Source organism: Schistocerca gregaria, chromosome 5 (assembly GCF_023897955.1).
Source record: "Schistocerca gregaria isolate iqSchGreg1 chromosome 5, iqSchGreg1.2, whole genome shotgun sequence".
NCBI classification, from domain to species: domain Eukaryota; kingdom Metazoa; phylum Arthropoda; class Insecta; order Orthoptera; family Acrididae; genus Schistocerca; species Schistocerca gregaria.
The window spans coordinates 182,390,457-182,407,288 of record NC_064924.1 but is presented as its reverse complement, the minus strand read 5'-3'; the positions used below and the strand labels follow the sequence as shown (position 1 = coordinate 182,407,288).

Sequence of the window (16,832 nt, the reverse complement as noted above, 5' to 3'; positions counted from 1 at the left end):
CAAAACTAAAGGCAATTTGTGTGAAATGCAGTAGATTTGGCAGGGAGCAACACAGCGTGCGAGCGATCTCGCATTGTTGTGTTACGCACTCCACTTCACTGTTGACAGACTCCTTCCAGGGATTGTCCATGCGAGAGGATTTTAAGCAACCACTGGGTGAGGGGTTGACGGTAGTGAATTTTGCGCCTATCGCGTGGTTGACCCTTTCTGTACACACGACTTGATTTTTTTTAAAACTTAGGCCGTCGTATTTATCATCCCTTTTATTTTATCTGTGTTTACAGACTTCTGCCTTCTTTCCATAACCGTGATCTGGTTCCTCCCCGCCCCCCCCCCCCAACCCCACGTCCCCCCGCCCCCACGCCTCTCCCTGCACCCTGCCTCTCGTCACCAATGAATGCTTCTACGTACTTAAGAATGGGTCTTTTTCAGATACAAAACCAAGGCCTTGGCAAAGATACCTGATTGTAAACATCCCTTCGGAAAACTAAGATGTAACGAACTTACAACGCAAGACGAAAGAAAAATTCACCGAACGTTCAAGCAGAAAGGAACGCGAGAGTGCCAGCGCAACTATGAAGCTCAACATACCTCTATCGCATCCCCAACGGAAGATCCGGGGAGGACGAAAACAGAAACGAACCATCACCACATATTTTTCTTTACCGAAACAGAGAGTCGAGAAGATCGAAAATGTTTATGTTTGCAAAGTGGCTTTTTGTCAATTTTACAAATAAAGAAAGATAGGATTATCGTGTTCTGCCAAAAAATTTTAGACCAAGCGACGAAAGGAGGTGACAGAAGAACCATGTTGTCTGAAGCGAGAAAGGAATGTGTGAAAAATCACATTGAGAAGTTCACCCCCTTATAACGTCACTACTCGCAAGGAACCATTACTCAAAGAGTCTAAGTAGTGAACTGAACATAACGAAGACATGGACCATGTACTGTAACGAGAACCCTGAAAACTTTGTCAAATACGATTACTGCAGGAGTATTTTTCGCCAAGATTTCAATATTGGCTTTGGTGCCTAATAATTATGTTGATAACTGCTCGACGTGCTAATCGCAGGAATATCGTACTGAAGCGGAAGAAACGAAGCACCGAAAGAGAAAGCCTGCAAATGTGGTGTCACCTCCAGACACCACACTTGCTAGGTGGTAGCCTTTAAATCGGCCGCGGTCCGGTAGTATACGTAGGACCCGCGTGTCGCCACTATCAGTGATTGCAGACCGAGCGCCGCCACACGGCAGGTCTAGAGAGACTTCCTAGCACTCGCCCCAGTTGCACAGTCGACTTTGCTAGCGATGGTTCACTGAGTACATACGCTCTCATTTGCCGAGACGATAGTTAGCATAGCCTTCAGCTTCGTTATTTGCTTCGACCTAGCAAGGCGCCATTATCAGTTACTATTGAAATTGTGAACTATCTAACGACAAAACCGACGTTCATCATTAATGAATTAAAGTTAAGTATTCCACCAGCTACGTCCGTTGTTTCTAAATTCTGATTCCCTTGTCATGTTCCAGACCTTACGCCAGCCTGCGTGAGCTAATTCGCGTGCCTTTCGGCCTCCTCTAGTAACACGGTATTTGCTCTCCTGCCAACCACAAAAACAAAGGCAGCTCGATGTCCATAAAATAACAGGTGGCATGTTCTACACAGAGCTAAAAAAGAAAATAACCAGGGTGAAATATGTCTCAGCTACGATTGTCCAAAGAATATAGTACTACCAAAGCAGCCATGCCAAGAGGCCTATTATTCCCTTCAAATGCACCTTTACAACTGTACGGGCTGCCAGTGCTCTTCGCTGCCCCCTCAGAACACCGACATGGTGTTTTCGTGCATTTGGTTGGAATATGAATATGCCAAAAGTTCAAACCAAATACCTTCGGTGGTTCACCACAGACTAACTCACCTAAATTTCGAAGGAACGAAAAACGTCAGTTTTCCGACGGATTGGGGTCAGAATAAAAACAGAATGATGATCAGCCTGATATGTCACTGGTTTCTTCTCGAAGCTCAGGACAATCTAGACGAAATAGAACTGTGGTTTGCAGTAGTGGGCCTCTCATTCATGCCACGTGACAAGATTTTTTGTAACATATGCTCATAAATTACGAATAATTGCTTAATATGGTGTCACACAACGTGCCACTGCACAAAACTGGCGCTAATAACATAGGCACATAGGGAACACACAAGACACACATCTGTAAGTCCACGCTATTGCTGATGCGTTGAGAAAACCGTCCCGAACCACATGTGCTACAAAACGCCACTGTTTCCTGCGCATGTACCCCGACATCAATATGAGATATGATCAGCATTTACACGTACACAGACCGCGAAACGGGTTCTGTCGTGCGTTATCATCCATCAGGAGGAAGGTAGGACTCTCTGCACCCCCCAAAAGGCGGACGTACTGGTGCAAAATGACGTTCCGATGCACCTCACCAGTTACAGATCTACTGTCAAAGACATTTTGGGTGTACGTGCACCAATCATAATCCCACCCCACACTTTTAAATCACGACCTCCATACAGGTCCCTTTCAAGGACATTAAGGGATTCGAATCTGGTTCCTTGTTCACGCCAGATGAAAACCCGGCGAGAATCACTGTTCAGACTCGTCCGTGAACATAACCTGGGACCACTGTTCCAAAGACCATATACACTGTATTCTTGACACCAGGCTTCACGCGTTCTCCTGTGACCAGGAGTCATTGGAATGCACCTAGCAGGCCTCCGTGTGAATAAACCATGTCTGTTCAGTCGTCTGTAGACTGTGTGTCTGTGAGACAACGGTTCGAAACGTTGTGGTAAGGTCCCGAACAAGGCTACCTGCAGTACTCCGTGGCCGTTTGCGGGCACTGATGGTCAGGCGAGGTGAGGTATCGGTCTTCTTGTGGTGTTGTACACTGTGGAGGTCCCGTACTGTAGTGCCTGGACACGTATCTTGTCTGCTGTGCGTGTTGCTATAATCTTGAGATCACACTTTGTGGCACACGGAGGCCCTGTGCTATGACCTGCTGTGTTTGACCAGTCGCCCTAGTATTCCACCCCTCATAACGTCATCAGTATGTGTTCTTTGAGCCACTTTGAACACACAGTCACCATTAGCAGGCCTGAAAACGTCTGCGCACTTACTCACTGCACCGTACACTGACATGCACTAACACACCTCTGCGTATGTGGACTGCTGCCAGCGTCACGGTGTCAAAGGCACCGCATGGTCATACACCGAGGTGATTTAAACCCGCAAACCACCCACCAGAGCGTTGTTTCACCATGTATCAGCAATATCCTTAATTTATGAGCATGAGTGTAGAAAGGCAACTTCGCAGATTGAGCGTCAGTGAGAACTCGTCTGTATACATTCAGTACAGTGGGAAATTTGCAACGGGAATACGTCTGGGACAAAATAAATGCCCTGCTTACGATTGGAAAGAATATGCTGTAGCCTCCGTGAAAGTTATTAGTAAGTGGCATTTCCAGGCTGGAAAAAAATCGTATTCACGCAAAGCAAAAAGAAGAAGGTTTTTTTAGTTCGTGGAGAGCACTTCCGCCATTTTAAAGCTACAGAAGGCAAGAGCATCCTGAAGAGGTAAAAAAATTTCAGCAAAACAAACGGCCTAACACCAATCACAACAGTGTAGAACTTTTGGAAGCCAAACTCTGAAATGTCAAAAGTCTTTGGACCTTCACTTTAGTGAAGACTGCGCTATGAACGACAAAATCAAATTTTACACTGCGGTGTTCGAAGGGCAGGGAGGCACTACTAAAAACGCTCCTGCCGCGGCCAACCCTCAGAACAAAGCAAAGTCGGAAGCGATTTTGAGTTGATGGACGCCGTTAAGGTGAATGTTACTTAAAAGCAATTTTCAGCCAATTTGATTTTTTATGATTTTTTGTCGCTGTTTTAACTAAGATGCAACTGTCCACCAATTTTTTCATTTTATAAAATTTTGTCGATGTTTTATTTAGATGTAATTAGGTGCTTATTTTATTTTCTACAATATCTTGTATATCTAAAGCACAGTTGCGTATTTTTTTAAAATTATATCAATCATTTATTTTCCTCCTCTTTTTGACGTTAAATGAGTCAGTTTTTCCTAGTAAAATAATGTCATTTTCGTATTTTATATGCCAATTTTTTAGAATTTTCAGGCTCCTCTTTCAAATAGAATGTGTTGTGTTTATATTCACAGTAAAAGTTCCATCATTCTGTTATTCCTAACATATCACCGAATAGCGGGTTATGCAGCCGAATGTTTTTTCGTAATAAGATCGACACGTTTTCAAAAGCCGCTAACTGCATTAATCGTGTGCAAAAACCGCAAAATCAATATTTTACTTAAGATTTCAACGTATAAAACATAATTGTAGATTTCAGCCATTAATACAGAGTAATTACTTATTTTTTGCATATTTTTAAAAAGAAATAAAGTCTTTAATAGTTTTCTTGACTGCCCTTGTCTGTTTTTCTATGTTGGACCACGTGACCATTAAAAGTTGATACACTTAATTTTTTTGGCCTGAGTGCATTCGTGTGTTCCCTGTATCTCATGTTGAAATTACAACCAGTGAGGCTAAAATAAAGTTTATGGAACACTCATATACCATTTTTGTTGTGCAATTTGCTTGTTTAACTGACCTCTTCCTAAGATTTCCACAGTCTATAAGTTGTCCTACTCCTTTGTCCACATGGTGACTTCAGGCACTACAGGAGATTCAAATTTATAGGCCGAAGTCGTTAACAAGTACGAACAGTTTGGTACTTAACTCATATCGATGGCTGCGTTGTTGTCTTCGTGAAGTCTAGAGGTGATTCCACTGCGATGTTCCTGCGGTTTTCTTTGTGTTTGGATGAGACTAACTGGTTTGTAGGGCGACGTGGTATTTTTGTTTTTAGAGAGCAAACGTTACATTATTTTTGCACATCACTATTTAATTAATTTATTCACATTTAACACTTCTACAATAATATGAAATAAGACATTGTTTTCAGCACATCTGTATCGCCACCTCCTCCAACCCCCGCTCCCAATCCAAAGACCATCAACCACCACTTTCAAAGTTCGACCTCCTTCCCCCATGACCAAAGATAACCGTCTCTTAGTTATTACACTCTCAGCCAAAGGCTATATTTACATAAAACATTACAAGTAAAGAATTTACTGACATACATGATTTTACGTTCTGTTATAATACCCCCCCCCCCCCCCCCCCCCCACACACACACACACAAGTCCATGTATGGGATTGTGTGTCACTATGGAATAAAATAATCTAATACACACATCATGATAAAATTTCCAGTTCCGAAAGTTAGTAATAAAATTGGTTTCCCAAGTGATCTTAGTTATATATATATATACTTTCCAAGATATACAATTTGAAGGTTACATTGGCTGTATTGAGTAATAAGTGTAATGAGTTTATAACTAACAATAAAATATGGCACCTTAAATTTAATTGATCATGGTAGCTGCAGTGCCACATTAAGATGGGTACATAATTATATAGTATATGTATACACTCAAGTTTACTTCAATGCTGACTTAATGCATCTTAGTTAATATTGTCAGTGGTTTCTTTAGAATGTATTAAGTGAACTGTGAAATGATGCATCTCTCACAATCTTTTAATATTAGTGCTTCAACAAAATATCTTATGGCCAAAGCTTGTGCCCAAAACAACCATTAAATCTAAAGAAATCATTATTCTAAAATAAACAGGTTCTTTTAACCACGTACATAAAATAGACATAGTTCAAAATATTCTAATACTTACACACAATGTTAAATGGTTGACTCTTAGGGAAAATTCATGTATGTGTGATGAATATAATCACATGGTGGATCCAGTGCAAATTCAATTATGTGTGATCAGCACTATATTTTCAGAGTCAGATTGGTTTACATATTTATGATTTAATGTTCCTTTATAATGAGGTAGCTGAGACATTCCATATATTATTGTGACTATCATTGCAGTATCCTCGAGTTGCACATCTATGTCAGCTTTATAGGTCAAACTATGACAAACTCTACACTTAAATTGTGTAAGATTGTTAGTCTTTATACCTTAACTTTACATCATTACTAAACAGTGTTTCATTTTTATTCACTCTCTTGTGCTCAAATAGCATATTACCATGAATAGAAATTATTTCAAATTGTGTAACAGGGTATGGGATAAATTCCTAAAAGCTCTTCATTCACTTTAGCATTAAATTATCTAAACTATTACAAAATATTCTCCCACAATATAAACTTCAAAATTAGTATCATATAATCATCAATCCATCACAGGGGTTTCAAACGTAACACACCAACATATGTCTCCATAATGCTCTAAACCTCAATATATTCTTAATCTGCATAATTAAACTTCATGACTATCCACTACATTTTAACACACTATAATATGCCTGGTCTTTCAATGCACGCTCTCATAATCTGACAAGTAACTCCAGTTTGCTTTATCCATTAAATAATGTTCCATCTGACATAGCTTACAAAAGACAAGGTTTTTTCTTCTTACACACAATCATTATCCATATCTTATGACTTTAAAAGCGTCCACATCATTAACTTTGGTTTTTGTTAAGAGACATTACTATGACACTGAAGACTGGTTCGTAGTCTGACACACTAATCTCATACCAAATTTAATGAATGGGTATATTAGAGAACAAAGAGACATTAATGCAGATGTAATTCACATACACAAAATCTACTTCATACTTTCAGTTGACATAGTCCCACACTTTGACATGAAGTTTTCCTTGAATGATAAAGCAATAAAGTGATACAGTTGGGCCAGTCAACTAGTTCTTTCCGAGCAGCATTTTACTTATTAATGACTATTTTATGGGTCATGTTTGTAGAGTTTTAACTCTGTAACATTGCGCAGTCCAAATAACTTCTTGGATTTTGGGTAGATTAGCCTATAGGCATTAGGGTGCGGGTTTTCCTTGATTTCAAAGGGGCCTTTATAGATGTCGAAAAATTTCTTCATTTCAGAACTCATCAATTTAGATTTTTTCTGTGTTTTTACTAAACCCAGATCTCCCGTCCTGAACTGTACTCCTTCACTTCTTGCATCATGTCTCCGTTTTCTTACCTCTCCCTGCCTTTTCACAGTGTTCCTAACAGCTCTATCTCTTTCCTGGGGTGTCATAGTTTGACAAGGTGGGAAATCAACATTCTCAGAAATCAAATTTGCAGGTTGTCTAATTAACATTACTTCATAAGGTGAAAAACCAGTGGATGAATGCTGTAGGCTGTTCATTATATCCTTGAAGTCAATAACATTTTCAATCCAATTAACATGATTTTTACTACAGTATGTTCTGCAGAGCCTTCCAATTTCCCTCATGTACCTTTCTGCTGTATCTTCAATAAAAATTTTCCATAATTTAGATGTAAACTGTGACCCATTATTAGACATGATGGCCTGGTGTATACCAACATTTGTGAAATAATAATTCTTCAGCTTGATGATAATTTATTTACTGGTTGCTCTCTTTAATGTATACAATTTTATAAATTTCGAGAAAACATCAACTATAACAAAGATGTAACTGTACCCTCCCCTTGATCTTGGTAGTGGTCCATATAGATCAATACCTGTCAATTCAAGGTTTTTATTTGGTAAAATGTATTGCATAAATCCTTTAGAAGTCTGGTTACTCACTTTTACCCTCTTACAACGATCACAGGTTTCAAGTTTTTTCTTCACTCTCCTACTGATATTATAGAAGTATACATTTTCCTGTATCTTCTGTATATATTTTGTTGCTCCGCAGTGTCCAAAGGTTTCATGTATGTACCTGATTAACGTGTCAATACATTGCTCAGGCCAGCATAGTTTCCAATTGTCTAAGTCAGGTCTAGATCTCCTAAACAAAATCCCTTTTTGTACTTTATAATACTGATCTACCTTTTCTCCTCCCTTTTTCCATATTTAACTTTTAACCAACTTCCAATTTTCATCATGGCTTTGGCTTCTACGAATATCATTAAAGATTTTCAGTAATTCAGCTTCATCTTTTACACACTTTAAGTACATAAGTTTGAACTCTTTCTCCTCTTTTGCGTAAGTATTTTCAACATCTGCACCTACTGGTAGTCTGGAAAGGGTATCTGCAATGACATTATGTTTACCCTGAATAAATTTGATCTCATAGTCAAACTGTTGAAGGAATAAAACCCACCTTGTTATACGCTCATGATAGAGTCTGCACTCCTGAATGTAAGATAGAGCTTTGTGGTCAGAAAAAACAATTACCTTGTGCTGTAACAGATAACTTTTAAACTTATTAAATGCCCAGTGGATGGCAAGTAGTTCCTTCTCTGTGACTGTATATGATTTTTCATACTTTTGTAAAACCCGGCTAGCAAAAGCAATAGAATGGTGTTCTAATTTTCCTTCTACTTCTATGTTTTGAAACAAGTGTGCCCCAAAACCTGTCTCACTACTATCTGTCATTATACAGAGTGGTAACGACATAACAGGTGTATACAACATCTGACTTTGGGACAGTTGTTGTTTTATTTCCACGAATGCATCCTGACATTCTTGTGTCCAATCCCAAACGGTATTCTTTTTTAGTAAGTTACATAAGCAGTTTGCATTTAAAGCTTGGGTACAAAGAAATTTTCTATAGAATCCAGTGAGACCAAAAAAGGACTTGAGTTTTTTTTGTTCTTGGGGGTAGGGAAGTTTACAATGGTCTCAAGTTTGTCCTTATCAGGTAAGATTCCCGTTTCTGAAATATTATGCCCCAGAAATTTCAGTTCATTAACTCCAAAACAACATTTTTCCAATTTTACAGTCATTACCCCTTCCCTCAATTTTGAACAGACTTGTCTCAGAAGGTTTAGATGATCTTCCCAGGTTTTTCCAGTTACAAGAATGTCATCTACACATACTATTAATTTTGAAGACAATTCATCACCTAATACAAAATCCAGTGCTCTGATAAATTCAATCACAGATACATTCAATCCAAAAGGGACAACACAATATTGGTAACTTTTGCCACCATACAAAAAGGCAGTATACTTCCTAGAATCAAGTTCAAGTGGTATTTGGCGAAAACCAGATGTCAAGTCTAGGCTACTCATAAATTTTACATTATCAAATTTGTGCAGCAGTTCATCCATATTCTCAGGATGGTCATTTTCTCTAATCAAGAACTTTTTAAGGTGCCTACAGTCAAGCACAAGTCTAACCCCACCATTTCTCTTAGACACAACTACTAATGGGTAGTTGTAAGTACTTCTACTTCTTTCTATAGTCCCCCAAGTTTCCATTTTTTGGATTTCCCTTTCTACATCTTTTTTCCTGGAGAATGGAATGCCATATGGTTTTAAGAAGAAAGGATGATGATCTCTGAGTTGAAGTCTGCACTGATAATCTTTTACCTTCCCTGGTCTCTCACTAAATGTATCCTGAAATTCCCATAACACTTCTCTTAACTGATTTTTCTGACTTTCACTTAGAGTTACAGCTTCCTTCAATTTGACTTCGACTAATTCTTCGAAATTTTGTTCATTTATAAGGTCAAAGGGTGTGTTATCACTTATGGGTTGATTATCTAACTCGCTTACAACAGCTTTGATAAGGTTGCAAAAATTACTACTGTTAAGGATGAACATTTCTGTTTTCAGAATACTATTTTTCTCAGGTTCAGTAATTATAACACTCTTATCTTCCCAAGAGAAGCTTACACCCACTTTTAAGACCCAATCCATGCCAAAAATGATATTTTCTTCTAACCTTGGGACCATAAGGCAACCCTGCTCAAACTCCACATTTTCAATTTCAAATGTTAACAATACCTGACTCTTAACTACCTTACTTTGCCTACCAGTGGCACCTCTGATTTTTACACTACAACCAGCATTTCTACAAAGTTCTTACCATCTCTAATTTTATCTCTAAATTTTTCTGATATTGCACATATGGGGCTTCCTGTACCAATAAGACGGTGTCCTTCCCATTGATTGACTCTTATTTTAATGTATCATCTACCTTCCCCTCAGGGATTTCATATAATAAATCTTTTTCAATTCCTTTATAATTTCCATCTACTTCCTCCCTTTCAGTCTTCATCAGGTTTACCTGAGTTCCAGATTCTGAGTTACTAGTGTCAAGTTTACACTTTGGCTGTACACAAAATATCTTCCTACCGTTTATGTACCTTTCACTCAGACTCTATCTTTTACTCTCCCACCAGTGTGGCATAAAACTCTACTAATTACACTTAGATGATAGCAAAACACATTGCTACTAACACTCTCATTATACTGGTTCCACAGGATTTCCAAAAATTGGCTTCCTTTACTTTCAATATCACGCAAATCTAATTCTTTCACAATATTTTCGCTTTTGTTATCACCAGTTTGATTAACCATGAGATCATCAGGACAGACATGTAGCAATTGATTTTCAGCTGTCACTTCATTATTCTTGTCATATTCCTTTGATTCATCACCACAACTATCATCAAGTTTCAACACTTCATTATTTATTTCAATAAAAACATTGTACTCACATTCTGGTTTGCTTACCATACTTTTCACATCAATAATACTAACATCATCACTACTATGGTATACTTTACTGCCAGTTTCATCTATTTCTCTCTGTTTCTCACTTTCTATGGTTGATTCTTTTTCCTGTTGCTTAGGTATATCATCAGCTGATTCACTATTACCTTCTTGTGTGAACAATCCCCCCAATTCTGAACTAAAACATTTATTACTCTCTTCACCAGTAGCTTGCTCTCTCCTTTTTGCCCAGCTGTAAAAATCATTTAACATCTCATCCAGAATTGAGTCAGAACTTTGATCTATCCTATGTTTATTTTGTGGTGGTCTACTGTGCCACATAGCATCCCAAAGTTTTTATCAAAATTTGTATAATTCACTTGATATTCCTGGTTTTTAACCTGTTTGTTAATGGTACAGTTATTTACACTATTGGGTTTTGTGTGAACGTTAGTGGTCCTATTATATTTAAATCTGTTCGCCCCAAAGCTGTGGACCCTCATTGAGGCGGACCGGAGTTTTCCGGATGTCTACCTCTATTGTCACTCCTCCAATTTGTATTCATTCTGTTGTTACCTTCCCATCAGTTGTTCCCAGTTACACCACTGTTTTCCCAGTTACTCCCTCTCCCATTAGCATTGTACTCTCTTGTTCTATCATATTGGTGTTCATTCTGAAAATCTCTATCGTTCCTTCTAGTGTTCTCCCCACGGTAATCAGAATTCCACCTCCCACTGTAATGGTTTCCATTACTAAACTGTTTCAAATTTCTCTCCATTTCCCTGTCTAATTTGTCTATATATTTTAGAAACAGTCATCAGGTCCATGCACAAATTCCCACTGTATTATTTCAGGTAACCTCCTTTTAAGGGCATCAATTTGTGTCATTTTGTCGAAGGGTTTATCTAGATGCACCAATTTCCTAAGGTGATCCCTGCAAAGGTTTTTCATTGAGTAGTTTCTGCCCCTGAAACTAGGCCCATTTAAAAATTCACTTTTTATTCTACCCTGTTCAGTCTCAGACCAAAACTTATTTAAGAAACTCTTCTTAAAATCATCAAATGTTTTCCACTCATAAAAATGTTGGTTTGCCCAAGACAAAGCTTCTCCCTCAAGGAAATTTTTTACAAACTTAATCTTTAGATTATCATACATGCCAGGAACAAGGTTGTCAGAGCAGTGTTGTAAAAAGTCTACAGACTGTTAACTATAACAAGGAAAACTTTTTACAGGTGAATTACTCCAAACACTCCCACCATTCGTACACAAAATTATCTTGCATTTCAATGAACCTCTTGTCTATTACACTTAAATCACATGTTACAGACTCTTGTATCTTATTTAATTCATCATTTAAGGCGTTAACTTTTGATTCTGTATCTAGACCTAATTTGTCTACTCTCTCCTCCACATTTCTTTGAGCTGCAGTTAACCTTTCAATCTCTTTTCCTTGACTTGAGCCAACTGTGGCCAATTTATTTTCTAAGGTCACAAACTTATTTTGTATAGCCTCAATTTTGGAGTTCACGCCCTTCAAACTTTCTCCTAATTGAAGTTTTAAATTTGAGATCTCTTCTTTCAGTACATCACCGTTGCTTTCCATTTTTGCTTCCAGCGATTCACTAGTTAAGTTTAATTTCGCTTCTAGCGACTCACTGGATGCATTTATTTTTGATTCTAGGAATTCACTATTTGAATTCATTGCCGTTGTTAATTCGGACTGCATTTGTCCCATTCTGGCAAAGAGTAAACTTACCCAGTCCTGTTGATCCGGTTTTCTTTCATTTTGTGAGACATCTGGATCGTCACTTACACCACACACGTTCGAGTCTAACGTTTCTCCCACTTCCTTTTTAATTTCTTCTGATAGCGTCATGATGGCATCACGTGTTTGGACACAGCTTTGTCGAAAAGTTTAAAACAAAGCAGAATTGTACCTATCTTTTCACACCATGACGTCGATCACAGGTCCACCTCTCCGATAAGCCAGCACTTTCTTGGTTCTTACACTACTTTTTCTGGTCCAGGAAACGTGTACAATGTTATTCATGTTTCACGAATTATAAAATTTATAATGTTCCGCAAACGAAGCACAATTAGTCTCATCGCATTTAACTGTAATATCCCGGACGAGCCCCCAAGTTTAACTGACCTCTTCCTAAGATTTCCACAGTCTATAAGTTGTCCTACTCCTTTGTCCACATGGTGACTTCAGGCACTACAGGAGATTCAAATTTATAGGCCGAGGTCGTTAACAAGTGCGAACAGTTTGGTACTTAACTCATATCGATGGCTGCGTTGTTGTCTTCGTGAAGTCTAGAGGTGATTCCACTGCGATGTTCCCCCCGGTTTTCTTTGTGTTTGGATGAGACTAACTGGTTTGTAGGCAACGTGGTCTTTTTGTTTTTACATTATTTTTGCACATCACTATTAAATTCATTTATTCACATTTAACACTTCTACTACAATAATATGAAATAAGATATTGTTTTACACCACATCTGTATCGCCACCTCCTCCAACCCCCGCTCCCTATCCAAAGACCATCAACCACCACTTTCAAAGCTCGACCTTCTTCCCCCATGACCAAAGATAACCGTCTTTTAGTTCTTACACTCACAGTCAAAGGCTATATTTACATAAAACTTTACATGTAAAGAAATTACTGACATACATGATTTTACGTTCTGTTATACTTGGAACATTTAAGTTATGAATTAGATTATCTCTCATTTTAGCATTTGTAGAGAAATTAATCTGGATATGAAATTGACACTTTACCAATGAGTGCCATGAAGACATTTCCGAGAATTGTGCGGCGTAACTGTGCTGAAGTTCTGTTCATTGTAGACATGGAGTTTCTTTTCTTTTTGTATTTGTTTGTAATGCTGCCGTGAAGCTAGTTGATGGTGTCGTATGTAAAATCAGTGTTGTGATCTATCATTTTAAATGTGTTCTAGTAGTTTATCTTCGGCATTCAATAGAAATTTTTTTCCGTCATGTTGAGTTTGCCCTATAGTTAGCTATGTTGAGTTGCCGAGGATGTCATGAAGTGCTACTGATTGTGACATCAAATGCAGTGGATTTTCCTTTTATTTGAAATTTATGTTAGTAATTGCATTTACAGATCTTCATATCTAGGAAGTTTATAGTAATACAAGTTTCATGATCTGTAGTGAATTTTATATTATAGTGCAAAATAATCTGTTTCCCCTTCTGTTCCAACATACAGGATATGTCTATCATCAAATAACGTTTATAGCTTTTAAAAAAGATGTTTCTAAATGATTTATATAGATCTTGGCCAACAGACTAGCTAGGAGCTACAGAGCGACTGTTTCATCTTTAATGACACTTTTTATATAAAAGAAGACTGGTAAATTGTAAGCAGATGCCTAGTTAGATAAACGAGGAGCTCACCTTACCTTTTCCTTAGAAGCCAAATTGCCTCCTTGGCGTTTTTCTCAACCTAGTTGCAAGTAGTCTGCTCTTCTTTTACACCAACGATCTTCAATTTGCAAGACGAACCAAACAAAGAACAGCTGTTCGGAATTGCAACACTGTCATCCTTACCGAAACATCACACACAGCAATCGGTAGTATTGTTCTCTTTCCTAAAAAAAAAAAAAAAAAAAAAAAAAAAAACCTCTTGGGAAAACCTCCACAGTTGAAAAAGAGAAATCATAAATTCTTCATTATGGCTACAACGAAAACAGCTGGTCGTGAAGGTTTGGGTGCGCTACGTTTGCGTCACCCACATTTACGAAAGCATCACTCATTGCTGTACACAGAAAATCTTGACAGTGTTATTGAGTGTTAAAAGTACTGCACTACGTGCTTGTTGTGATTCTGCCGTCTGCACAATTTCTGCATACCTTCTTATTTAGAATTAGACAACTCACTATGAACGGCGTAGCGGAAATAATTGTTGTCCCTTAAGTAAAAATCTTTTGTGTGCCTCTTCAGAACGCAACCATTCCCGCAAAACATTTTTATGTACCCGGAATTCAACAGAGAAACGAATTTATAAAAAGTCACAGAAGTCACGTAGGTTTCCAGCTTCAAAAGACAGCTATGAAATAATTCATATCACTGCCTTTTCTTTCATAAACCTGTCTGTCGCGCCCTCCACTCTGAATACCAAAGACGCCTCTTTCCACACTCTTTGTTCACAGAGCCTTCTATTGCGCCTGCGCCCTCTTTCTTAGTATGTACTATAACATTCATTTTACCTCTCTCCTATGATATGATTGCTCATCACTTGATTACAAAAACTGAGCATCAAAAGTTCTGAAGCTCGTAGTCTTTAAGCATATATTTTCACAGTTGAAAAAAATGTGTAATATTCAGATATACCTATCTATAGACGTAACAGACCGGTACACGGTTACTTCACCAAACTTTTCAAATTACTTGTGCTCGTAACGAAACATATCTCTTCCTCTTCTCAGAGACTCCTCAGGGCCTTGTAAGAACTTCATAATGTTCAGGATGTTCGTTGAAGTTAGTCCTTCCGTTGAAAACAACATAATATATAATATCATGAAGTGCCAGATGCCTAATCTCGTTTATTTGGTTTTCCAGTTTCTCCTAAATAGCATTCCATTTTCTTTATAATGTTTCTTAAAAAGAACTCTTAGTGTTATTAATGTTATTGATTTTATTATTATTATATCTAGTAAGGTGCAGTCATTTGTAATATGAGTCAAAAGTGGTCGACTAAAATGGAGCAGACATTTAAGATTGTGGTCTGTTTTCTTCAAATAATGTATTGCCTAGTAACTACGCACAAAATTTTCTATAATAATAATAATTATTATTATTATTATTGTTGGTTTTAAGTATTGTCATAAATGGTACTCTGATGTCCGCTTAGGTGAATCACAAAAATATTTAGAAATTGAGAAGCTCCAGAAACAATAGAGTTTTAAGTTCTTAAGTTCCTGCTCCTGTGAAAGAGGGAAGCTGAATACCATAAACTGATTAAGATAAATAAATTGATTACAGCACCAATGTCAATTTCATCATGCAGTTGTAGCACACAATTTATTTTGTTGTTCAAATAACATGTTATGATAAATTAAACAACAGCCTGGAAAGGCATTTCCGGATTTCATATTAGTAATAGAATCGTGAAAATAGATAAATGGGTAAAATGTAAATTCCTTCATTATTTACGGCATATAATTTATGAGCTGTTGGTCACGCAATGGTACGCAGTGATGACACCACATTCGACATGGGACTTGGGACCTTGGCAGAGTGCATTGTAACGCCACAACTCTGTATCTGAAACATTCATCTTTTGCTTGAAACGATGGACAAAAAGTGCGTGATTTTCCAGGCTAGTCATGGTATTGGCTGTTTCGAAGTTATCGTGAGGTTTATAGACCGCAGAGGCTACAAGAAATCATGGACTTGCAAGTGTCAGCAAAACATTGCCAAGGATTACTAAGATTTCTATATGTACAGGGCTATTCGTAACCACCTCCAAAGTTTCAAAAGAAGACTACATGAAAATTACGAGACGTACAGTAAAATTAGACGTACCGGTGAATGGAGCATTGCTCCAAATTCTGATTCGTAATACACGCCATGATGGAGTTGCACTAGTGAGCAGCTGTGTCGTAATATGTAGACAAATCTTCTCTGTATTCTCCCGCCGAGGTAGTTCGCACCTTCGGATAGGCATCTCAGTAAACAAATTTCCGAATCGGGCCCCTGTCACGCAATTCATGTCAGCGACTTCAGTGAATTGCATGCATCAATTGACACTGCCGAGTCATAAGCTGTGCTCATACTGAGCACTTGTATTGTCAACTAAAAACTTCAGGAAATGGTCTATCCACTGATAAGTGTTTGTTTCTACTGTGTCTTGTACTTTTCTGAAACCCTTGTTCGGGAGATTTTTTTCTCATCCAATGAATAGCTTCACTGACATTGGAAAATCAGCTCAATGAAGCTGCTAGGGAAGCTTGTTCTGAGACCAAGTTCATCCTTTCATATATCTAAAAAAAAATGCTTTTGAGAAGCGTAGGTGTACATTTGTTTGGAAGAGCCTTCAGAAAATCAATATATCGTGGTAGTTGGTAACGTAAGATATATCTGTTTGTTGCTTAAATTGTGAGGTAGGTAAGGTAAGCTCACATTCACTCACTATAAGTTGTCCATAAGTGAGTTAGAACTGTGGTGTCACCGCCAGACACCACACTTGCTAGGTGGTAGCCTTTAAATCGGCCGCGGTCCGGTAGTATACGTCGGACCCG

General features: G+C 38.0%; 1 protein-coding gene across 2 annotated transcripts in view; it reads right to left on the bottom strand.

The window, feature by feature from the left end:
- Positions 1 to 16,832, bottom strand: part of LOC126272508 (uncharacterized) — a 457,502-nt gene that overhangs the window by 290,574 nt on the left and 150,096 nt on the right. The window contains exon 1 of one of the 2 annotated variants that reach the window (XM_049975407.1): positions 13,992 to 14,151. The exons of the other annotated variant lie outside the window; for it this stretch is intronic. The gene's annotated coding sequence lies outside the window, so the exon portion shown is untranslated. Of the gene's footprint in view, positions 1 to 13,991; positions 14,152 to 16,832 lie in introns of those variants that run through there. 2 annotated transcript variants of the gene reach the window in all.